Source organism: Pleurodeles waltl, chromosome 1_2, assembly GCF_031143425.1.
Source record: "Pleurodeles waltl isolate 20211129_DDA chromosome 1_2, aPleWal1.hap1.20221129, whole genome shotgun sequence".
Lineage (NCBI taxonomy): Eukaryota > Metazoa > Chordata > Amphibia > Caudata > Salamandridae > Pleurodeles > Pleurodeles waltl.
The window spans coordinates 224,449,914-224,476,060 of NC_090437.1; positions in this window are offsets into that span (position 1 = coordinate 224,449,914).

The following is a 26,147-nucleotide window of genomic DNA, read 5'->3' on the forward strand; positions in this document are numbered from 1 at the left end:
GGGCGGTGCTGGAAGGAGGGGGTGGCGGCTGTACCTGTAGATGGGGGGGCACAGATGTTGCCGCCACCACAAGGGAGCTCCCACCAGAGGACGAGTCCGTGTCACTGGTCTTAGCTCCTGTCCCCGCCGTGGAGCTCCCCTCGCCATCCGTCCCACTGGTGAAGTCCGATTCCGTAGTGTGGCCCTCCATGTCCATATGGGATGCAGCCCCCTTGTGTTCCGGTGCCACTGCTCCTCCACCTGATGATGCTAATGCACACAAGAACAGGGAGACCACAAAAAGGGGGGGGGACGACAGAAGAAAGACATGTTGAGTGCATGCATTACCGCTACCGTTGGCGGACACAACAGACACAGAAGCCCCCTGCACTACGCTGCGCATTTGGGGTCCTATGTTCAATTCCTGGGAAATGGCCTACTAGGCTATGGACGACATCTGCACACATGGATGACACAGGGGCATGACTAGGTGTAGTTGGCACTCTACAGAGGTGCGGTGGGGTACCACATGGCCTGCCTTACGGAGGGACCTTGCCTACGGAACTCGGCCTGGCCTAGGGAAACCAATAGCCCACCGCCCCCACCCAGACCCCTCCACTGCGCGCTAAATCAGCAGAATGAGAGTGTACTCACCCCCTTGTGGCTGTTGTGATGCCCTCAAGCGCCCATCCAACTCCGGGTACGCCACCACCAGGATCCTGAACATCAGGGGGGTCATGGTGTGACGGGCACCCCTTCCACGTTGGGAGGCCATTCCCAGCTGAGCCTCCGCCGTCTTCTTGCTCAAGCGGCGAATGTCCTCTCATCTTTTCCGGCAGTGGGTGCTCCGTCTGTGGTAGACCCCCAGGGTCCGGACGTCCTTGGCGATGGGACGCCAAATATATTTTTTATGGTGGGCGCTGACCTACATGGATGTACAGGGGGAAGAGAAACTTATTACCAACTGCACCGTCAAAGTGATTGGCCCCCATCCCTACCCTTGCCATGTGGCACATGCACTCACTGTCGTTTCGTGCACGCCGCTCTCTCCCCCCTTCCTTCTTACATCCACCCCTCTCCACACAGGCATATCCCATACAGCATGCTCCCAGTGTACTTACCTGTTTGTCTGGAGGACCGTAGAGTAGCGTGTACTGGGGGAGGACCCCATCCACGAGTTTCTCCAACTCCTCCGATGTGAAGGCAGGGGCCCTTTCCCCAGATACTCGAGCCATTGTCTCTTCCAGACCGAGGTCACAGCAGCACTTGCAGTGTAGGTCCTCTCCTGTCGAAGATCAGGAATCGAGTGATTGAACAGATAGAAAATGGCGGTCACGTCCACGGCGGTGCGTACCGTCACCGCCGGCGTACATCGTCATTGGCTCCTGGGACCCATAGGGTCCAATGTTAACCAATGCAGCATTGCGCCGCGGTCTTCGACCGCCTTCCGCGACGGTGTACAACGCCAGCGCAGTTACCTCACATCCCATTGTCCCACTTTACAGGTCAGGCAGCCGCCATTTCAGGGGCCCACATAGCTTCATTTTCAACTGCGTCACACATACCTAGGCCTAGACTGAACACACATACAGGCCACTTTTTAGATTATGATTGGTGTTCTGTGTAAGCTGTGGGTACGTACCTCTGAGTTGTTTGACTCTGTGCTCGCTGTTGTCCTTCATAGGCACCGTCTGCTGGGACATGTGAGGAGATGGCGGCATCCTCCGGTGTACCAACCGTTGGTGGACCTGTCGACAATGGAGGAAAGACATGTGATAACCACATACAGGCTTGACCGTGCCACAATCCAGGAACTGTGTACCCATTTGGAGCCAGACCAGATGTCAGCTATCCGCCATCCCACAGGAATCCCCCCTCAAGTGCAGGTCATGTCAGTACTCCATTTCCTTGCAAGAGGGTCATTTCAAACAACAGTGGCCATAGCATCAGGGATGTCCCAGCCCATGTTTTTCAACGTGTTGTCCAGAGTGTTGTCTGCCCTGCTGAAACACATGCAGAGCTACATAGTTTTCCCTCAGGTGGAGGATTTGCCTACAGTGAAAGATGATTTCTATGCCCTGGGACATATCCCCAACGTCATAGGTGCCATTGATGGGACACATGTGGCTTTGGTACCCCCCCACAGGAGTGAACAGGTGAACAGAAACCGGAAGAGTTATCATTCGATTAATGTACAAATGGTATGTTTGGCCGACCAGTACATCTCCCATGTGAATGCCAAGTTCCCTGGCTCAGTGCATGACGCCTACATCCTGCGGAATAGCAGCATCCCTTATGTGATGGGTCAACTCCAGAGGCACCGTGTGTGGCTATTAGGTGAGCACCTGGAAGCTAGACAGTGGGAATGGTTGTCTGGGTCTGGGGATATCCCTCCAGGTTAGTGTGTGTCTAACAGTTGTCCCTCGCCATTTGCAGGTGACTCTGGCTACCCCAACCTGTCATGGCTACTGACCCCAGTGAGGAATCCCAGGACAAGGGCAGAGGAACGCTACAATGAGGCCCATGGGCGAACTAGGAGGGTGATCGAGCGGACCTTCGGCCTCCTGAAGGCCAGGTTCAGGTGCCTCCATATGACAGGTGGATCCCTATTCTACTCACCAAAGAAGGTGTGCCAGATCATCGTGGCCTGCTGTATGCTTCACAACTTGGCTTTACGACGACAGGTGCCTTTTCTGCCGGAGGATGGACCAGATGGCGTTGTTGTTGCAGCTGTGGAGCCTGTGGACAGTGAAGACGAGGAAGCAGAGGAAGAAGACATGTACAACAGGGACTTAGGGGGTGATTCTGACCCCGGCGGTCTTAGACCGCCGGGGCCAGGGTCGGCGGGAGCACCGCCGACAGGCCGGCGGTGCCCCGCAGGGCATTCTGACCGCGGCGCTTTGGCCGCGGTCAGTGCAGGAAAACCGGCGGTCTCCCGCCGGTTTTCCGCTGCCCGTCAGAATCCTCCAAGGCGGCGCAGCATGCTGCGCCGCTTTGGGGATTCTGACACCCCCTACCGCCATCCTGTTCCTGGCGGTTCGCCCGCCAGGAACAGGATGGCGGTAGGGGGTGTCGCGGGGCCCCTGGGGGCCCCTGCAGTGCCCATGCCCATGGCATGGGCACTGCAGGGGCCCCCGTAAGAGGGCCCCGCAAAGTATTTCAGTGTCTGCAAAGCAGACACTGAAATACGCGACGGGTGCAACTGCACCCGTCGCACCTTCCCACTACGCTGGCTCCATTCGGAGCCGGCGTCCTCGTGGGAAGGTCGATTTGCACTGGGCTGGCGGGCGGCCTTTTGGCGGCCGCCCGCCAGCCCAGGGCAAATCCCAAAATACCCTCAGCGGTCTTTTGACCGCGGAGCGGTATTTTGGAGGGGGAACATTGGCGGCGGCCTCCGCCGCCCGCCAATGTTAGAATCACCCCCTTAGTGATCCAGCAATATTTCCAGTGAAACACAGGTAAGAATACAAACATGCCTACTACATGTACTTAAACACTACTACCTCTCTACTGTCTGTTGTTTTCACCCAGTGTATGGTCACTGAGTTGACACTTTCCCTTACGATTTCACAGATCGGGGTCCCACAGTGTGGCATCTGCTTTGATTCCTCATGGACTAGAGCTGTGTGACATAGGTATGTTGACATTACAAATGAAAGAGCTTTTTGCCACAGTAATTGCTAATACAGTATTCCGAAATCACAGACTGACTCCAGATTGTTTTGTGCTTTAAGGGTGTTTCTTTTAGTGCTCAAAATTGGAGGGGGTAGCAAAATGGTGAGGGGTGATGACGGAGGAATGTCCATGGCAGAGTCCAGTCTATTAGTCTCACAGGTGCATTGCCCAAATGGGCATAGGAAGTGGAGCTGGGGCAGTTTAAGGATGGACAGGGTGACAAAGTGGGACAGTAGGATTACAATCAGGGTGGTCTCATTTATTGGCGGGGTCTTGGAATCGTTCTCTGTCTTGTTCCTGGATCTCAGGGACCGTTTGCGAGGTGGTTCTCCCTCTGCAGGGGGTGGGGTGCTTGTGTGGTGGTCCTGTTGTGGTGCCTCCTGTCCACTAGCGCCGGCGGAGGTGGTGGGCAGTTCATCGTCCAGGCTAGTGTCAGGGGGCCCTTGTAGTGCCACAGTGTCCCTCCTGGTGTTGAGTACTTCCTTTAGCACCCCTTCGATGGTGCCCAGGGTGGAATTGATGGTTCTGAGTTCCTCCTTGAAGCCCATATACTGTTCCTCCTGCAGGCGCTGGGTCTCCTGAAACTTGGCCAGTACCGTTGCCATCGTCTCCTGGGAGTGGTGGTAGGCTCCCATGATGGAGGAGAGGGCCTCGTGGAGAGTGGTTTCCCTGGGCCTGTCCGCCCCCTGTCGCACAGCAGCCCTCCCAGTTCCCCTGTGTTCCTGGGCCTCCGTCCCCTGGACTGTGTGCCCACTACCACTGCCCCCAGGTCCGTGTTGTTGTTGGGGTGATGGGTTAGCCTGGGTTCCCTGTAGTGGTGGACACACTGCTGATTGACGTGTCCTGGGGATGGAGGTATGGGCCCGCTGGGTGGGTGCTGTGCTGGTGTTTCCAGAGGGGGGAAGATCTGTGGTGGCCTGTGACTGGGTGTGGGGAACCGACTGTCCTGATGTCCCCAATGGGCCGGGCTGGTCATCTAGATCCAGTTGGACAGAGGTGCTGTCATCACTGTGGGCCTCTTCGGTTGATGGTGTGGACATGTGTGGACCCTCCTGTCCGGTGACGTTGGGTAGGGGTCCTGCAGGGGTATAAAAGGATGTTTATTACATCTGTGTGTGGCATGGTGTGTAATGGGTGGGTGACTGTGTACCCCAGTGCTTGCATTCCTGTGTGGGACCTTGCGTGATGATGGGTTAGGGGGGTGTATGGGTATGTGCATTGGGCATTCTTTAGTGATGGGTGTCAATGCTTTGTTGTTGCATGCAGGGCTTGGGGTTAGGATGTGTGGTTTGTGATGTTGGGACATTTGTGAGGAGTTGGAGTGATGGGGTGAGGGTGGGGGTATGTGCTGGCATGCAGGTAGGGTGGGGGATGTAATAGTTAAGATTTGACTTACCAGAGTCCATTCCTCCACCTACTCCTGCGAGGCCTTCAGGATGCAGAATCGCTATGACCTGCTCCTCCCATGTTGTTAGTTGTGGGAGAGGAGGTGGGGGTCCGCCGCCAGTCTGCTGAACTGCCAGATGGTGTCTTGAGACCACGGAACGCACCTTCCCCCGTAGGTCGTTCCACCTCTTCCAGATGTCCTCCCGATTTCTTGGGTACTGTCCCACTGCGTTGACCATGTCCACTATTCTTCGCCATAGCTCCATCTTCCTTGCAATTGAGGTGTGCTGCACCTGTGTTCCGAATAGCTGTGGCTCTACCCGGATGATTTCCTCCACCATGACCCTGAGCTCCTCCTCCGAGAACCTGGGGTGTCTTTGTCGTGCCATGGGGTGGTGTAGGTGATGTTTGGGGTGGTGTGTGGGGTGATAAGTGTGCTGATATGTAGTGGTGTGTAGTGTGAGGTGCGTAGATGTTATGTGGGTGATTGTGTTGTGTGCCTGTGGATGCTAGTATTGTTGATGGCGGTGTCTCTCTCTGGCCTTCGTTCGTGATTTTTGGTTGTATGGGGTTGTGGGTGATGTGGGTGTGTATTATATATTGTATTGGGTGTGTGGGAGTGGTGTGTGTATGTGTATCAGGTGTGTATATTTCGAATTGTCCAATGTGGCTGTGTTTTGTAAATGTGTGTGTATTTTGAGCGCGGCGGTGTGTACCGCCAATGGAATATCTCGGTTTGGTGCACAGATCTGTTACCTCAAGACAATCATGTTCCACTTCCTCAGCATCATCAATGTTCACATTTTCAATAGGAAGCAAAGTTGCCGGGTTCAATACAGTACATCTTTTCAGGGATACATTCAGTGACCCCAGTATAATTGTTTCACACTTAGTCAAGCGAGCATTCGTCATATGCTGAGTCTTTGTTCGGGTCAATAGGATTTCAACTGAATGCAGGACCATAACTGTTAAAGGATGTCCCATCACTATACCTTCACACTGAGTGAGGCTTTGACCAACTGCTGCAACTGGTAAGGCTGCTGCGACTGGGTCCAAAGTAGCTGAAAAATATGCTACTGGGCGGTTCGCACCTCCATGGACCTGTGTCAGGACAGGACAAAGAACAAGCATCACGTTCATGACAAAACAGTACAAGTGGCTTTGTGTAATTAGGCATACCTAAAGCTGGTGCCCTGCACATACTTTCCCTCAGTTCCATGAATGCCTTCATCTCTTTCTCTGACTTGGTTATGGCACCCGGGCCATCCTCAATTTCCTTGACAGTCAGTCTCACCAAAGGTTTAGAGATAATCGAGAAGTTGGGGATCCACTGACGACAGTAGCCCACCATTCCCAAAAACATCCTAACGTCTCTCTTGGTTGTCGGGGGATTCATCTGTAGTATGGCTGTCACTCTTTCTTTAGAGATTTTCCTTGACCCAAGTACTTCACCTCTTTCTGACAGTACTGTAGCTTCTTTGGGAACACTTTGGGGGTTATTCTAACTTTGGAGGAGGTGTTAATCCGTCCCAAAAGTGACTGAAAAGTGACGGATTTACCACCAGCCGTATTACGAGTCCATTATATCCTATGGAACTCGTAATACGGCTGGTGGTATATCCGTCACTTTACCGTCACTTTTGGGACGGATTAACACTCCTCCAAAGTTAGAATAACCCCCTTTATGTCCATTCTTTCCCAAATGATTCAATAAGGCAATTGTGTCATACCTGCAGTCATCTTTTGTTCTGGACGCAATCAACAAATCATCAATGTATTGTACTCTAATGATTCCAAATCCTTCTTTAATATCTGATTGAAGATGGAAGGTAATTCAGAAAACCCTTGAGGAATTCTGCACCAACTGTAAACCTTGTCCAGAAATTTGAAACTGAAAAGGAATTGGCTGTCCTCATGAAGAGACACCGAAAAGAATGCTTGAGACAAGTCCACAACTGTGAACCACTCTACATCACACGGAACCTGAAACATAATCACGGCTGGATTTGGCACTATGGGGCAACAATTATCTGTGTCACCTGTATAAGGACATCTTGTGCCATGTGGTACTGTGGTACCTGGGGAAACACTGCATTTGGCTTTACCTCTACCTTGACCGGTTCTACTCCTTTTGTTAGTCCCACTTCCTTTCCTGTCAGGTCCCACACCTTTTCTGTCACTGTTCCCTGCAATTCAGCTGGTAAGTCAGTCACTGTGAACATCGGGAATAAGGTTATCAAAGGGTATTCCTCATTTGCTGTCTCCATCTCTAGCTCAGAGATCTGACCATCGTCCCCTTCATCATCACTGTTTGTCTGCACCTCAATCCCTTCATTGGAACAGGTAATCGAACACCTCGTCTTGCACAGTAAGGGGGTCATTCCAATGTTGGCGGGCGGCGGAGGCCGCCCGCCAGAATTCCCCCCTCCGAAATACCGCGTCGCGGTCAAACGACCGCGGCGGGTATTACAAGTTTTCCCCTGGGCTGGCGGGCGGTTGCTGAAAAACCGCCCGCCAGCCCAGGGGAAAACGACCTTCCCATGAGGATGCCGGCTCGTAATCGAGCCGGCGGAGTGGGAAGGTGCGACGAATGCAGTGGCACCCATCGCGTATTTCAGTGTCTGCAAGGCAGACACTGAAATACTTTGCGGGGCCCTCTTACGGGGGCCCCGCGACCCCCCCCTACCGCCATCCTGTTCATGGCGGCTTTCCCGCCATGAACAGGATGGCGGTAGGGGGGGTCGGAATCCTCATGGCTGCGGAGCGCGCTCCGCAGCCATGGAGGATTCACACGAGCAGCGGAAAGTCGGCGGGAGGCCGCTGACTTTCCGCTTCTGACCGCGGCTGAACCGCCGCGGTCAGAATGCTCGTTGGAGCACCGCCAGCCTGTTGGCGGTGCTCCCGTGGTCGGTGGCCCTGGCGGCCACCGGCCGCCAGGGTCAGAATGACCCTCTAAGTCTCTTCCCAGTAGGGATACGGGACTCGTGTCACAGACTACAAATTTATGCAATCCCTGGAAATTACATATCTCTACTTGGACCGGATCTGTAATTGGATTTGTCAGGAACTGATTTGCTACTCCTACCACCCTTATAGTACGCCCTGAAAGTGGCAGTTTCGGAACCTCTGCACTTCTAACTTTTGAGCGTTTAGCTCCTGTATCAACTAGGAATGAAACTTTATGACCCATCACTTTTCCTTCTACATAGAGTCCCCTCTGATCTACTTCTACGGATGCTGCAATCCTGCACTCCTCACTATCTGAACAATCATCCGACCATTCATCCTTTATTCCATCTTCACCACGCAATGGGAACTGTTGTACTGTATTATTTTGACTCATTGTTTGGCCTGTGACCTGTTGAGGAAGCATCACCTGTTGCTGTCCCATTGGAGCTAATGGTATCTGCATTTACTGTCTAGGTACCATGGGAATCTGCTGTTGCACTTGTTGCACTTGTGTTGGTTGAACACGCGACATTTGCATCTGTTGCATGGGCTGTAGACCCTGCATCTGAACCATGTTATTCTGGAAGTTCTGATTTTGACCCCTCACTTTTGGATCCCTCACATTTTGAAATGTACCAGCATCATTGTTTTGTTGAACAACACCATCCTGCACCACCATTGGGCATTCCCGCTTCCAGTGCCCCACGCCCCGCACGCGTGACATGGTGACACCTTTTTCATCCCTTGTACATCATTTTGAACCACAACAGTATTAATATCTGGACCTCGATTCACAAAACCTCCTCGACCTCGTCCTCTTGGTTGTGCCTGAAACATTCCATTTTCCTCTGGTTTCTGCTGTACCATCTGCTGTATTCCATTTCCCTGCATCCCTGCTTGTGCTGCCTTAATTTGCATCACCATCACTTTCTCCTTAAACTTTCTCTGTTTCAGTTCAATCTTGTCACTACAGTATTTCGCATACTGCAACACCTCATCAATCGGCTTTGCTTGCCAACAAATCAAATGATTCTTAATCATCTGGCTAATTTCTGGTCTCAGTCCTTCAACAAACCTGAACACAAGGTGATTCATGTCTTTCGGCTCTATGACCTCAGTGCCACTATAGTGTTAAATGCCTTCAACAACCTCTCATAGTAAGCATGTATTGACTCTTTGCCCTCCTGAGATGTTCGATCGTTTTTCTGCCAATCAGTCACCTTCGGCGACACCTTTTGCTTTAGAAACTCAATCACTTTATGATAATACCTCATCACCTCAGAAGACGGTGCTCCAGTAACCTTGTCCCTTGCCGGCTCCTCTGTCGGCCAATTCACACCCCTCTTGCACTCAAGCCATAAGTCAGTTGGAACTATAATCTCAAACAGGGTATTCAAGTCTTCCAAGAGACATTTTGCAAGCTTCACAAACCTGTCCGTCTGCTGGTACCACTCTATCGGCTTCTCCCTCAACCTGGTATAATCATTTGTGAATGACAAAATGTCACCTCTAGACCACGGTACATGGACTAAAACCCCTCCGGCTGTTTCTCTCATTGGTAACATCTTTATTGTCCCCGTGTCCGGTACGGCTTTAGCTTGCTTCGGTTCCGGACCGTCACCTTTCTCTTTATCTCTCTTCTTTCCCCATCTGCCTTCCCACTTCTCTAATGTTCCCCAAATTTGAGCACTCTGCAATATCTCTTTAAGATGTGCCTTCATTCCGGTAGATCTCATGTGATCGAAGTCTTTAGGCTCAAAATCTAACCTATAGCTCCTCTTCAAATGTTTAGTATTTTCTATGTCTATGCCGTATTTGTCTGCTAGGTTTGCCAACCTCTGATGCACCTTGCTCACTTCCTTGGTTATTTTGGGGCACAGGTACCTCACTTCTGCCTCTGTGTATGACTCTAATCTGTTCACCCCCATTGTTCCTTCTACTAGTTATGTGGCTTCTACACCCAGTCTCACAAAATTCATGTATTCTTCCCTTTCTGACCTCTCCGTGGTCACGGTAGTAGTCTGCGGAGCGTTGAGCTTGTCTAACCACTCGTTCAATTGTTGCGCTGTTAAACCTTTCATTTCGACATTTCCAGACTGCACCATTGGTGTCTGTGTTGTATTTGTACTCATTACCTCTGGGGTTAGTGTACCTAACCCTGCTTGCCTCATCGTTTCCAAAGGAACCCCAATCGGACTAAAGTCCAACAAGGATCTAGACCTTTCAGCTGTCTGTTCTCCCTGTGTCATTCCCTGCAGGCTTCTGGTAGACCCTCCTCTTACTGCCTCTTGGGTCATTACTCCCTGATCACATACGCCAGGCTTACCTTGCGCATACAGCGGAACTGGTGGACCAACAGTAATTGGCAATGGTATAGCAGCTGGTGACTGTCCAATTCCCAAACCCTGTGGAGCATTAACTCCCATAGCTTGACTCATCATGGGCGCTGTAGCTACTGACTGCGGTCCTGCAACAGAAGTGTAACTCGGAACCACCTGTTGCTGTGGCTGGGGCAGCAATTGTGGAGTTGGCTCAATCTGCACTAACTTTGATCTCGTGTATACTGGATCAGACGGCACCATTTAGCTTGTAGTTGTCTCTAGTACTGGGACATCAGGATAGAGCCTCTGAATCGGTGGTGGTTGCAACTGTATCTGCGTATCTGGTGCAGTGGGTACACTGACACCATTCTGTATCAAAACTGTATCACTTGTCTGCACTGTTTTCGTGGTTCCCTTATGTTGTGCCGGGTCTTCAGAACCCACACTAGTGCTCTGTACATTATCATTTATGGCATATGGTGGCGGGCGATCATGTAACAACTGATTAAGAAACTCTTCATCGTCTGAATCATCTTCATCTACCCAAGACCTCTGAGTCTCCTTTGTCTTACTAGAGCCTTTGTCTGTCTTACAAGTGGCTTTCTTTCCCTGTGTCTCATCTTCTTGAGTTATTGCCGGAAACATCTTAATTCCGTCAACTATTCCCCTTTCAACATCCTGGTCTCATTATCCTATTTAGCCTCCGCTAAAGTCTTTTCTGCTCTTTTTATTCTCCTCATAAATTTCTGCTGCCTCTGTTGTATGGCCATTAAATCCCAGACTCATAATGCCTCATACTGAGCTGGTCTCTGGGGCGGATTTTGTACACTTAACATCAATCACAAATTTTCCAAAATTCTTATATTAAACGTTCCGTGTTCCGGAAACGCCAAACATCCCTCCTTATCTGTCAATTTGCACCACTGCTTTAACCAAAGACATGGCGCGACTCCCTTCTCCTCCATTACGATATGAGCTGGAGTACTCTCAGGCGGTGTAGGCTCCCCCACATTCGCTGTAATTAATGTATCTCCCCTTAAAGCTTACTTTAACACCTTGAAAAACTTCATTTTTGCGTCTTTTATTTTGTTTAGAATCTAATCAGGAAGTGACGTTAATTCCCAGAACACTCTTCACCCACCTTCTCAACCAATTGCCTCTCATGGATGGCTGCCAATCTGTGCGCGACCCCTCTCGGCAACTGACCTATCCCAGCGCGGCTCAAATGACGTCACACTCACACACTCTGCAGCTGCTTTCTCACACACAGAACTAATGCAATATATTGTGAGCACCTTTAACAACAAAATCCAAATGTGCAGGTTTACTACAGGAAGGGTAACACAATCGCTTCAGAACTTTACAGAGATTTCACTTGAAGCCTTGGCCGCTACTCTCTCCTTCTCAGCTCCCGCACTCGCAAGAAGAATTCAACCTGCAAATCCTACTCTCGACTTGTCAATGGTTCGTTCTAGTACACTTTAGAACTTGCCAAATCTCCATCGAAGGTTTCACTCACACAATTGACTCACACTCGACTTGTCAACCAGGCCCGATTGGCCTATTAAACCGCACAAATTATAGCATAAACCAAGTGTCTCCTACACTTGTCAATATACTCTGGAGTCTTAGACTACGACGGGTCCGTACATCACCAACAACCATGTGGACAATTTTTTAGCACAAAGTGCCACATTCACATAAGTTCGCCGACTTCCCTACTCTCATACTGCGGAGTAAGCCCACTCCTACTAAACTACATTACCTGGCCTAAATCCACACAAACTTCACAAATCACCTGCAATTTGCATAAGCTGAGCAAGCGCAAATTCTACATCACACATGCTAAAACACCGAGAACATACCCAACTCACTTAGGCAAGCTCCGAGATTCCAGGAAAGTCATGGGGAATTTAGAGACACATCATACCTCCAATTTGCATTATCTCGAAAAACAATTCTAATCAATGGTCCTTCGTCCTAGGGCCCCCAAAGGGCCAAACCGTCGCTCTGCTACCAGAACTGATAACGCATCCCTTTCTAGCTAATCTCTCCAGGACTCGTTTTAAGCTAATTAATCTTTCGACCCTGATTGAAGACACCTTAGGACAAGATAACTGATCAGCATGTCAATCAAAACGTCAATAACGTCATCAATATTCACCATACCAAGACAATTCAGTTTAATCAATGACATTAATAAGACTCAGAAACCACCATGACCTTTCAGTCATGAATAACCACACCAGTTTGGTAAGATTTGCGTTATTTATTCCCTATTGGTCACAATTCTAATAGCAAGTTTATTAGTCTCAATAGCAAAAAGCTCATCAACATTGTCATAATTTGGCAACTCGAATAAGACTTCATCAAAGCAAGAATTATGAACACTAAAACAGAGCACGATGTCAACATAGGTTATCCCTAGCAGAGTAACATTAGCGCATCATTCAATAAAGCATAGATTCAGTCATTTGTTTATTTGCGTCCGTTTAATGAACCTCTCAACTAACCTCGAATTAGCATTGGCATGTTGGGCTTCATGCAAAACAATTTAGCAGCACCAATTTGGAAAACATCTAACTAAGGTCTCTGTCAAAAGAAGCAGTTGGTACCTAGAAAGGAAAAGCAAACAGACAATTACAATGTCATTGTCATATAGTTACCCTCCATGTTGGGTCAGCATACAGATTCAGTCTTCGTCCTCAGGACATCAGTTGATTCGCCATCAGTCAAGATTTCAGCAAGACAGGTAAGAAGGATAAAAGGGTACTTCCCTCATAAGGAGGTAAAGTATAGAAACGGGCAAGATAAGGGCAAGGATGGTTTGAAGAACCAAACAGCAAAGTCTCTAGGCAGAGTGGCAAAGTGTCTAGGTCATAGCAAGAGTTTGCAATGGCATCTCCCCCTCCTAATCTAATGGCTCCCCGTGTCATAGGGTTTTTTTATCCCTTTTCTGTTGTACAGTCCCCTAATTCCTGATTGGATAGCGTTGGCACCCCACTATCTTCATCCAATGGGGTTCCAATGAGTTCATCAAAATTGTCACCCCATAACAGTTCTCACGTAGTTTATTGGTTCTTGTGATTGACGTCTCCAGCGGGTAGAAAGTCCGGTATGAATTCATACTCTCGTGGTCCTTTTCGCATCTTTAGTCAGTGGCTCCATTGTATGTACCGGTTCAGGCGACCTTGTACCTGTGACTAGTCTACACTGTTGCATTCAGCAAGAATGTTTCCTTGAGCAAGTCGAATTTCATGAGAACGGATCTACTCCGGTTACACTCATCTTCTAACTTTTGGAAAAATACGAGTTCATGTCCTTCAGCAAGTCAGCACACTGTATGTTAGAAAAAACACATTTAATATGAAACCGGGCAGCTAGGCCTCAACTCATGCTAACTAAGGCCTAATGATTTATTAGCAGAACTTTAACATGTAACCCTTAATATTGATGCAAAACCATACCTTAACACATTAATTCCACATCATTAGTTCATTATTAATCAATTTCATTAATCATCGTATACATTGACGGCCACTCCCCGTGGGCACATTTCAAGCACGCGTTTAGCAAAAATACATTAATACATTTTCTATGTGGCATTATTATGCATTAGTTCATAAACATTTCATGTTAATTTCTGAGTATATAAGCTACGCTCTCTCAGTAGTATAGCCAAAAAGCAAGCTAGTGCTTCTCTTTAAACTGTAGTATATTGGATTCTGAACATTTAAGGGCACAAGAAGCAAAGGCAATGATTTGCTCTTTATTGTCAACAAGTTGGGTTAAAGTGGCACCTATACCTTTAGTGCTGGCATCAGCAGTCAAAATAGTTTTGCATCTCACATCAAAATTCCCTAGTGTGGGTGCAGTACTAATAGCATGTTTGATTTCATTCAAAGCTTATTATGTCTTTGTATTCCATTCAAAGTAACAGCCCTTATTCATTAAATCTCTTAAGGGTGATAATTTGTCTGCAAACTTTCTTACAAACTTAGGCATGTATTCCACCAATCCTAGGAACTATCTAAGATCGTCTTTGTTGGAAGGTGGGGGGTGCTTCTCAAACAGCTTTAACCAGGTCAATCTTGGGTTTTATGCCATCTTTGAAAATTATGGCCCTCATTACAACCCTGCCAGACGGTGTAATGTTGGCGGTAGGACCTCAAACAGGCTGGTGGTAATTACCGCCACATTATGACATTGGTGGGTACCACACCGCCCGCCGCGGCGGTAACGACCGCCAGGCTGGAGACACCGGTCTCCAGCCCGGCGGCCGTCACTAGTCTGCCTACTGGATCATGACCCCGCATACCGCCATGGATTTTGTGGTTATTGAACTGCCATGAAAACCATGGCGGTAGGCACTATCAGTGCCAGGGAATTCGTTCCCTGGCACTGATAAGGGTTTCCCCTTCCCCCACCCCCTCCCGATTCCACCGCCAACACCCACAACCCCCCTACCACCCACCAACCCCGACCTCCGACCTCTGTTGGCCCCCAAACATACCCCCACTCATGTGCGCACACACCACTCACACACATACACGGCACATACATGCACATATGCACACATACATACACGTTACATCCCCACTACACATATGACACCCCCGAAAACATACACGCACCCACATACCCCTCTAAACACTCACACTCACACCCCTATTCACACACACACACCACACAACACCCCCACACCACCCTCCCCTGTTGGACGATCACCTTATCTGCCTCGGTGGTCCTCCAGGAGGGAACAAGTTCCATGGGGTCTGCTCTGCCGCTAGCACCCTGTCACCAGAACAACGCCACGCGAATACTGGCACGTAATTCAGTTGCAGTGTTCTGATGACGTGGCGGTGACGGAGAAGCAACCTCAACTGCACTGCCGACCGCCAGTATGGCTGTTGGCGGCTCTCCGACCAGAAAATGGCGGAGGGTTGCCACCAGTCATAATATGGTTGGCGGAAGACCGCCAACACTGGCGCCCTCGGTCCGGCAGGACCTCAGCGGTCTTTCGTGAAGACCGCTGAGGTCAGAATGAGGGCTTATATGTCCTAAGTACTCTAAGGACCTTAGACCAATCTGGCATTTCTCCAGCTTCAAGGTTCATCCAGCTTTCCACAATGCTGAAAGAATTGCTCCTATCTCCGAGCTCCCATACACAACATTGACCCTCATTACAACCCTGGCGGTCGGTGATAAAGCAGCGGTAATACCAACAGGCCAGTGGTAACAAAAATAACATTTTGACCACGGTGGAGACCGTCAACACAGACAGATACTTTAACACTCCAACTGCCATGGCGGTAGCAACAAGCACTGTGGCGGTAACCGTCAACAGACAGGCGGGATACAATGTACCACCCAATGTATTATGAGAGGCCAATCTGCCACCTTTTCCAGGGCAGTACCAACACCATCAAAAGCACGGTGGAAACAGTACACAGAAGGGTAACGACTCAGCTCTCAACATTCAAGGAAGAACCTTGATGCTATGGAGCCCGAACTACACATATTTCCAATGCTGGTCTACCTCCTCCTACACCAGAAACACGAACGGTGGCGAAGATGACCACGGTGAGTACCGCACCTGGCACACAAGGGAGGGGGGAGGAAAAAGAGAGTGACACACACGCAACATGCAATACCCCCACCCCCATCCCCAACACCATACACACAAACAGATGCAACAACATTACATATACACCAGAAACCCTCAGGAATAATGCAAGGACAAAAGGAATTGATTAAAGTGAGTGTAATATTAAAAAAGTAGATAAATACGCCCTTAGAGCACAAAACAGTATGTACAATATATACAAATGGAGGGACAATGCCCACACATAGGCCAAGGCCACACTTGACTCCTGCTTCAATACAGAGAGAACACTGCAGGGGCATCAGGTCGAAAACACAAAGGCACCTCAGGGGGACGGTGAATGGGGGGGGCACCTCAGCCGGAAGATGGTACAACACCATTACTCCTGGAGGGGGCTACATGCACTATGCGATGTCCTGGGGAGTGCAAGGCCACAGTCTCTCAAGTGGGTTGTCTGCCCTCTGCTTGGTCCTGGGGAGTGCAAAGCTACAGTCTCTCTAGTGGGTGGTTTGTCCACTGCTTGGTCCTGGGGAGTGCAAGGCCACAGTCTCTCAAGTGGGTTTTTGCCCACTGCTTGGTCCTGGGGAGTGCAAAGCCACAGTCTCTCTTGTGGGTGGTTTGCCCACTGCTTGGTCCTGCGGAGTGCAAGGCCACAGTCTCTCAAGTGGGTGTTTGCCCACTGCAAAGCCACAGTCTCTCTAGTGGGTGGTTTGACCCCTGCTTGGTCCTAGGGAGTGCAAGGCCACAGTCTCTCAAGAGGGTGTTTGCCCACTGCTTGCTCCTGGGGAGTGCAAAGCCAAAGTCTCTCTAGTGGATGCCTTCTTCCACTGGCTCTGGAGGGGGCGTGTGCCCATTGTGCTTCATCCTGGCAAGGAGGGGGTGAGTGGATGCCTTCTTCCACTGGTTCTGGAGGAGGCCTTGTGCCCAGTGTACTTCATCCTGGCAAGGAGGGGGTGAGTGGATGCCTTCTTCCACTGGTTCTGGAGGGAGCCTTGTGCCCAGTGTGCTTCATCCTGGCAAGGAAGGAGTGAGTGGATGCCTTCTTCCACTGGTTCTGGAGGGGAACCTGTGCCCTGTGATGCAGATCCTGGATGGTGCAAGGTCACAGTCTCTCACCTGGGTGTCACACCTACAGGTGTTGCAGGGGCCAGGATGCACTACAGCCCATGTAGTCACGACTACACACTGCTCGCCGGCAGTGATGGCTGCTCAGTGGATGGCAGTTGCGGGGCTGGTGGAGGTGCTGTCAGTGGTGGGGAGAGGCTCCAGCCCTTCCCCTGCAGCCTTGGATGGCTGCCCACTGGGGCTGCTGCTGCTGGCAGTGCTGCAGGCAGTGGTGCTGGTGGCGGTGCTGGCGGTAGTGCAGGTGGCGGTGCTGCCAGTGGTAGGGGGAGGCCCTGAAGCCTCGCACGGCTGCCCACTGGGGCTGCTGCTGCTGGCAGTGGTGCTGGTGGCGTTGCTGTGGCGGTGCTGGCGGCGGTGCCGGTGGGGGTGCTGCCAGTGGTGGGGGGAGGCTCCAGTCCTTCCCCGGCAGCCTTGGATGGATGCCCACTGTGGCTGCTGCTGCTGGCAGTGGTGTTGGACAGTGGTGCAGGTGGTGGTGCTGGCAGTGGTGGGGGGAGGCTCCAGCCCTACCCCTGCAGCCTTCGGCGGCTGCCCACTGGGGCTGCTGCTGCTGGCAGTGGTGCTGGTGGCGGTGCAGGTGGCGGTGCAGGTGGCGGTGCTGGCAGCAGTGCAGGTGGCAGTGCTGCCAGTGGTGGGGGGAGGCTCCAGCCCTTACCCGGCAGCCTGGACAGCTGAAGTACCATAGCTGGTGTTGTTTGCCCAGATGCTGCTCCAGCCCCAGGCACCAGATCCATCCTGCCTACAGCATCTGCTCCCTTTACATTGACCTTGGCAGCTGTTGGCCCCTTCCTGCCCTTGGCAGATGGTGGTAGCTCCTTGCATCTGCCAGCTGGTGTTCCCTTCCTGCTCTTGCTATCTGGTGGTGCCTCCTTCCCATTGCTGGCTGGTGGTGCCTCCTTCCCCTTACTGGCTGGTGGTGACTCCTTCCGCTTGCTGGCTGGTGGTGCCTCCTTGCCCTTGCTGGCTGGTGGTGCCTCCTTCCCCTTGCTGGCTGGTGTTCCCTTCCTGCCCTTCCTAGCTGTCAGTCCCTTCTTGCCCTTAGCAGGTGGTGCAGGAACACTGGCAGTGCTGACGGGTGCCTCTTTGGAGCCTCTCACACATACAGTAGCTGCAGAAACTACAGTGGCTGTGGACTGGGTGACTGAGGTGCTGGCCTGGGTTCTGTTCACCCTGGCCCGAAGTGAAGGATGGGGGAGGGGGAGGAAAGAGGTCAAGGGTGGAGAGGAAAAGCCTTTTAGGGACACTAGGGCTGGAAGAGGGTGAAGGCTTGGGAGTGGAGGAAGAGGGAGTGGTTGTAGTAAGTGTCTGTCTGCTGTGTTTGGGTGCAGGTGCACGGGCTGGTTGCTGTTGTGAGGTGGATGGCTGTTGGGTGTCTGAGTGCTTGCATTTGTGTACTTTGGGAGGAGGGCAAACAGACACAGTGGGCGAGGACACAGGGGACGTGTGCATGGATGTGGGGGTGGTGACTGCCAGTGATGGGCGTGTAGTGATAGGCGTGCTGGTGATGGAGGTAGTGGATGAGGATGTAGTGCATGCAGGTGTGAGTGGAGACGCTACTGGGAGGGAAATGGACGAGGAGGAGGAGGGGGACACAGTGGAGGCAGTGGCTGTTGGTGTGTCTTAATCTGGATGGTGCTTGTGTGAGTGCCTGTGGGATGATGTGTTAATTTGGGTGCATGCAGGTCTGAAGGTGTCCTTGAGATAAGCTATGGTTGACGGTAATGGGACTGGGAAGAGGGAGGTGGGAGGCTAGAAACAGGGACAATGGCTGCATTAGTGAGTTGGACAGAGCCTGGAATCATCTCTGTTGGGCCGCCACGCCAGAGTGAATGCCCTCCAGGAATGCATTTGTTTGTTGCAAATGCCCCGCTAGACCCTGGATGGCATTCCGTATGTTTGACTGCCCAACAGAGAGGGATCTCAGGAGGTCAATAGCCTCCTCACTGAGGGCAGCAGGGCTGACTGCAGCAGGGCCTGAGGTGTCTGGGGCAAAGGAGATGCCCACCCTCCTGGATGAGCGGGCACTGGAAACTCACTGAGGTGCTGCTGGGAGGGCGATGCTGGTACGGGGGTGGCGGCTGTACCTGTAGTTGGGGTGGGCACAGATGTGTCTGCCACCAGGGAGCTTCCATCGGAGGAGGTGTCGCTGTCGGAACTGTCCCCTCCTGTCTCCGTTGTGGTGCTCCCCTCGCCCTCCATCCCACTGGTGCCCTCAGCATGTGGGATGCAGCTACCTCCATTGCCGGTGCCTTTGCTCCTCCGCCAGATGATGCTAATGCACACAAGGACAGGGCGACAAAACATAAAGGGTGGAGAAAAGACAGAGGATACACTTGGTCAATGCCAGCAACACCACCACCGTTGGCGTACACAACTCACAAGGAACAACCCTATGCACTAGGCCATGCAATACCAGTTACAATGTTAGTCACCAGGCCATGGGGTACAATGCCTAACGTCATTAGCTGCACACCAGAAACCCACATGACCCTGCCCAGTAGTAAATGCCCACTAGCATTAATGCGGTTGGAGTGCATCTGAGCCTCCCCACCCTGGAACCTACCCTGCCATGTTTGTCCTGGCCTAGGGGCACCCACAGACCCACATCCCCCACCCAGGTTACACCTCAATGCACGCAACTTCATGATTCTGAATCTGTACTCACCCCCTTGTGGCTGTTGTGATGCCATCAATCGCCCCTCCAACAACCAGATAGGCCACCGCCAGGATGCGGAACATCAGGGGGGTCAGGGTACGACGGGCACCCTTTCCTCGTTGGAAGGCCATCCCCAGCTGAGCATCCGCCATCTTCCTTGCCCAGCGGCGCAGGTCCTCCCACCGTTTGCGACAGTGGGTGCTCCACCTGTCAAAGACCACCAGGGTCTTCACCTCCTTGGCGATGGCACGCAAAATACCCTTTTTATGATGGGCACTGACCTGCAGAAAAAGATACACAGGAAAAGGTATTAGTCATACCAGAGTGTTACACTCATGGCCCACCAAATCCCTCCCAACCCCTTACGCACAGACATTGCCCAATAAACATGTAGCACTCTGGCCAGGGCCCCACAGCCCCCCCTACACACGGCTTACCCACACAGCACTCCATACATTCATGCCCCATGCATCGTGTTAACAGTGTACTCACCTGTTTGTCTGGAGGACCATAAAGTAAAGGGTACTGGGGTAGGACCCCATCCACTAGTCTCTCCAATTCCTCTGAAGTGAAGGCAGGGGCCCTTTCTCCAGACACTCGAGCCATGGTTGCTTCCAGACACAGGTCACAGCAGCACTTGCAGTGTAGGTCCTCATCTGCTGAAGGTTAGGTAGCAAGTGAGTGAACAGATAGACAATGGCGGTTACGTCCGCAGCGGTGCGTACCGTCACCGCTGGTGTACATCACCATTGGCTCCTGGAACCCTTAGGCCACAATGATAACCAATGATGTGTTGCACAGCGGTCGTCGACCGCCTACCGCAACAGCGCACAATGTCATCAGAATTACCTCATTTCCACTTGTCCCTCCTCACAGGTCAGGTGACCGCCATTTCAGGGGGGAACAGGCCATGGCACCTAACTGCATCACAGCAGACATTGACACATCAACGGACCTACACGTTCACATACTGTTTCTGTAAAACAAATGTAAGGCATATTAGTCGGAGGATATGTTTGAATATGACCATCTGCTCACCGTTTTTCACCCTAGAGTTCAATCGGTGACGATGAATAGGAGATGGAGACATACCCCCGTGTACAGACCCCTGGTGGACCTGGAGACAATGGAGGACAGGCACATTATCCTAACCTACAGACTTGATAGGGCCACAATCCGTGAGCTGTGTGCCCAATTGGAGCCAGACCTGAGCTCAGCTATCCGCCACCCCACCGGGATCCCCCCTCTTGTACAAGTGCTATCAGTGCTCCATTTCTTGGCAAGTCGGTCCTTCCAAGCAAAAGTGGCCATGGCAGCAGGGATGTCACAGCCTATGTTCTCAAACGTGCTGACCAGAGTGTTGTCTGCCCTGATGAAACACATGCGCAGCTGCATCGTTTTCCCCCAGGTAGAGGATTTGGCCACAGTGAAGGCTGACTTCTATGCAATGGGACATATCTCCAACATCATTGGTGCTATTGATGGTACACATATTCCCTTTGTCACCCCCAGAGAAAAGAACAGGTGTCTATGAATGTGCAGATAGTGTGCCTGGCAGACCAATACATCTCCCATGTTAATGCAAAGTATCCTGGTTCTGTGCATGATGCCTTTATTTTGAGGAATAGCAGCATTCCATATGTGATGTCTCAACTGCAGAGGCACAGGGTGTGGCTAATAGGTGAGCCCATGGTCCCCACCCAGTGTCTGTTGGTATATGGCTGTGGGGTTGGCCCTAAGGGTGAGTGTCTGGCTAACAGGTATCCCTCGATATTTACAGGTGGCTGGTTACCTCAACCTCTCATGGCAACTGACCCCAGTGAGGAACGCCAGGACAAGGGCAGAGGAATGTTACAATGAGGCACATGGGTGAACAAGGAGGATCATTGAGTGAACCTTTGGCCTCCTGAAGGCCATGTTCAAGTGCCTCCATCTGACATGTGGATCCCTGTGCTACTCACCCAAGAAGGTGTGCCAGATCACTGTTGCATGTTGCATGTAGCACAACCTGGCCTTGAGACAGCAGGTGCCTTTTCTGCAGGAGAATGAGGCTGGAGATGGTCGTGTGGCAGCGGTGGACAGTGAGGAAGAGGAGACAGAGGATGTGGACAACAGAACAACCATAATTCAACAGTACTTCCAGTGACATACAGGTAAGACACTGTAACTTCACCTTCCATTGCAGTTTTGTGTTGGACATTGTACATGGCAGCCTGATTTTCCTATTTCTATGGCCACTTACTGTACCCTTTGGCATCTCTATTTTCAGATATCTGTGCCCCACTCTGGCTCCTGGTGTTTTTACTGCTGCCCACTACAGGTCATACCTATGTATCTATGACTGTACATTTGAATTTCTATGTTAGCAGCTTGTTAAACAAATATATATTTCAATCAATTGACAGACTCGATACTTGTATTAGTTCCAAGGGTGTTTATTTAGGTGCTAATAAGTGTAGGGGGTATTGCAATGGGCTGGGTTGATGGTGGAGGAATGTCCAGGATAGAGTCCAGTCTATTGGTATCACAGGTTCATTGTCCAAGGGAGCATAGGGAGTGGGGCAATGGCAGCTCAAGGTGGACAGGGTGACAGAGTGGGACACAAGGGTGACATTCAGGGGAGTCTTATTTCCTGGTGGGGGTCTTGACAATGTTCTCTGCCTTCTGCCTGGATCGCCGGGACCTTTTGCGTGGTGGTTCTCCATCTGCAAGTGGAGGGGTGCTGGTGGCTTGTTGTTCCTGTGGTGGGGCCTCCTGTCCAATAGCGTCAGGGGAGGTGGAGGGCTGTTCATCGGTGTGGCTAGTGTCAGGGGCCCGTTGGTCTGCCACCGCCTCCCTCATGGTGCTGGCCATGTCTGCCAGCATCCCTGCAATGGTGACCAGGGTGGTGTGGATGTCCCTCAGGTCCTCCCTGATCCCCAGGTACTGTCCCTCCTGCAGCCGCTGGGTCTCCTGCAACGTGGCCAGTATCTGGCCCATGGTCTCCTGGGAATAACAGTATGCTCCCAGGATGTTGGTGAGTGCCTTGTGGAGAGTCGGTTTCCTGGGCCTGCCCTCCCCTGTCACACAGCAGTCCTCCCAGCATCCCTGTTGTCCTGTGTGTCTGTCCCCTGAACCGTGTGCCCACTGCCACTGACCCCAGGTCCCTGATCGTCCTCTGTTTGTGGGGTTGCCTGGGGTCCCTGTAGTGGTGGACACACTGCTGATTGATGTGTCCTCTGGACAGAGGTATGGGCCCGCTGGATGGGTGCTGTGGTGGTGTGTCCTGAGGGGGAAGGCTCTGTGGTGGTATGGAACTGTGGCTGGGTCACCGACTTTCCAGAGGTCCCTGATGGGCCAGGTTGGTCATCCTGATCCAGGCGTGCAGAGCTGCTGTCATCACTGTGGGCCTGTTCGGGGGGGGCTGGTTGTTGCTGGCACCTCCTCTCTGGTGACGTTGTGTGGGGGTCCTGTGGGTATGTAAATGCAGTGTTATTGTTACTGGGTGTGACATGTTGTGCATGGGTATGTTCCCCTCTATGGTTGTTATTACCAAGGCAGCACTGGCTTGTGTGAGTTGTGATTTGGTTGGCTAAGTGATTGTCACTAGTGTACATGCTGTGGTGATGGGTGTCCATGCAGGTCTGTGAGTGGTGTCCATGCATTGGTGTTGCATGCAGGGCCTGGTATTGGGATGGGTGAGATGTGATGGTGGGGTATCTGTGAGGTGGTGGAGTGATGGGGTGAGGGTAGGAGTTTGTGATGGCATGCAAATAGGGGGGGGTGAAAGTAGTAAAGATTTGACTTACCAGAGTCCAGTCCTCCTGCTACTCCTGGCAGGTCCTCAGGAAGCATGATCGCCAAGACTTGCTCATCCCATGTTGTAAGTTGTGGAGGAAGAGGTGGGGATCCACCACCAGTCCTCTGTACAGTTATCTGGTGTCTTGCAACCACGGAACACACCTTCCCCCGTAGTCGTTCCACCTCTTCCTGATGTCATCCCTTGTTCTGGGGTGCTGTCCCACGGCGTTGACCCTGTCCATGACTCTCCGCCATAGCTCCATCTTCTTAGCAATGGACATCTGCTGCACCTGTGACCCGAATAGCTGTGGCTCTACACTGATGATTTTCTCCACCATGACCCTTAGCTCCTCCTCTGAGAACCTGGGGTGTCTTTGTGGTGCCATGGGTGTAGTGTGTGTGGGGTGATGTGTTGGGGTGTGTGCTTTGTGGTGCGTGGATGGTGTATGGGTAATAGTGTTCTGTGGCTCTTATTCAGTGGGTGCTCCTGGCGTCTCTCTCTCTCAGTTGTAAATTGTTTGTAGTGGTAAAGGGTTGCGGGTACTGTGGGTGTGTGTTTTATAGTGTTGTGGGTGTGGTGTGTGTATGTGTATCAGGTGTGCGTAGTTTGAATTGCCCAATGTGGTGTTGTTTAGTTGTATTTTGAGCGTGACGGTATGTACCGCCAATGGTTTTCTGCGGTTGAACGTCCGCTGCGGTGACTCGTGGGTCATAATGCTGTGGGCGTATTTCTGTTGGCGTAACGGTGTGGGTTTTGGTACCGCCATTTTATCACTGACCTTTGGGCTGGCGGACTTGTGTGTGTGTCTGTATAGTGGTGGATTTCTATGTGTTGGTCATAATACGCGTAGCGGTATACTGCTGCGGTCACGGTATGTTGGTGGCAGTCAGCATGGCAGTAAGCGGCACTTACCACCAATGTAATAATGAGGGCCATTATCCTGGAAACACAATACTCTGTTTAACCCTTTCAAAACCTACTGCATTATTTTCTGAAGCAGCAGCTGGGGCCAGCCCGAAAGGCATTCTACTACATCTGAATGCCCCAAATGGCATGATGAAAGATATGTATGACCTCGATTCTGGGTGGAGTTCTACTTGATGGTAATCTGAGGAAAGGTTGATCACACTAAAAACAACAAAGCTTACCAATTGTTGCAATTTTTTGTTTATTCTGGAGAGTGGGAAGCGATCAACACATAGGTTTGCATTGAGATTTCTAAGGTCTACATATAAGCATATCCCTCTTCCCTCAGCTTAGTATCACACAATTCAGTGAATTTGGTACACATTTCTTTGATTGTATGTCATCTCTCACACAGCAGTACTTTTTTAGTGTTGTTGGGGTCTAATTTCATTCCTGATTCCTTCTGGCGTCTGCAGCCTAGTTGGTTAGAACCTTGTTCAATAACATAAATCTTCCCAGTTGTTGTGCAATCCTTGAACTCTATGCATATTCCTGTTGTGCCCAATAAGGGAATAGGATCCCAAATATACCCACTTGGTTTAATGTCAACATCTAGTAATGTGCACCTTTTACCAGCAAACTGGTTAAAAAAACATATTTTCTATCAATGTGTAGGGTGAACATGAGACAGCAAGCATTTGCCTTTTTTCACAATCCATTGAAACTTTACTTGTGTGATATGAGGTATGTAAATTGGTATTGTGCAGATCCACTTGAAACACAAAGACAAGTACATTTTTCCCTTTCTCTATTAGATGCACTTGTTTATTTCCTGTGTTTTTGCATACCCTTGTATAATATCTTCTTTTGTTACATCAACAACAAACACAAGAATGAGCTGGAGTGATTACTATTTCCAACTAATAACATTTCTCTTTTACACCTCCCCGGTTCGGTTTGCTTTTAGCTTTGGTGTCTGCATGTTTTCTAGTATCTTCCATTTTACATGTATCCCCTCCTTTAGTATCATGTATTTCATGCACCTCATCATTATGTGTGGGCTAAATCATTACCTTTATTCACTCAGCTGTGTGCTTGATGCGTTTAGCTATTTCAAATGCTTCTTTAATATCTGGGTTTTGAGCAAGTAATTTTTCCAGTATTTTCATCTTATTGGTATACCTTACCAATTGATCATGGATTAGGGACTCACACAGTACCCCAAAGTCACATGTACTAGAAAGCCCTCTGAGTACAGCAATATAACTGGTCACTTTTTCAATTTTCTCTTGTTCCCATACTGAAAACCTGTTTTTTTTCCTTGCACTCCTAAGTTATGCAAAATAATCTGTTGTTTTTTGAAAGCTGAAAACTATTCCTTTCCTAATGCTTTCAGGTATGACTCAAACAATTTCATCCACTTCTTCCATGGTAAAGTATGAACGACTACATCCTTTCGGAAGGGTGGGAGTTGACTGATGCTTGCTGCTGACGTGCTCCCTAGAATAATGTACCTGTAATTGTGTGGGAAGATTAAAAACAATTGTTAAGTACACTTACAATAAACTTTGTTAATATAAGATTAAAGTGGACAAAATAGAGTATATGAACACAAAGGAAAACTACACAAATAATCTAATATTTTGTCAGGCTGATAAAGAGCGACAAAACATTTACACATAGATTTGCAAATATTAATTACTACCAAAATGGCAGTAGAAGTGTAACCATGCTGAAGCCTGTTTCTATGACAGTGCTTGCTCG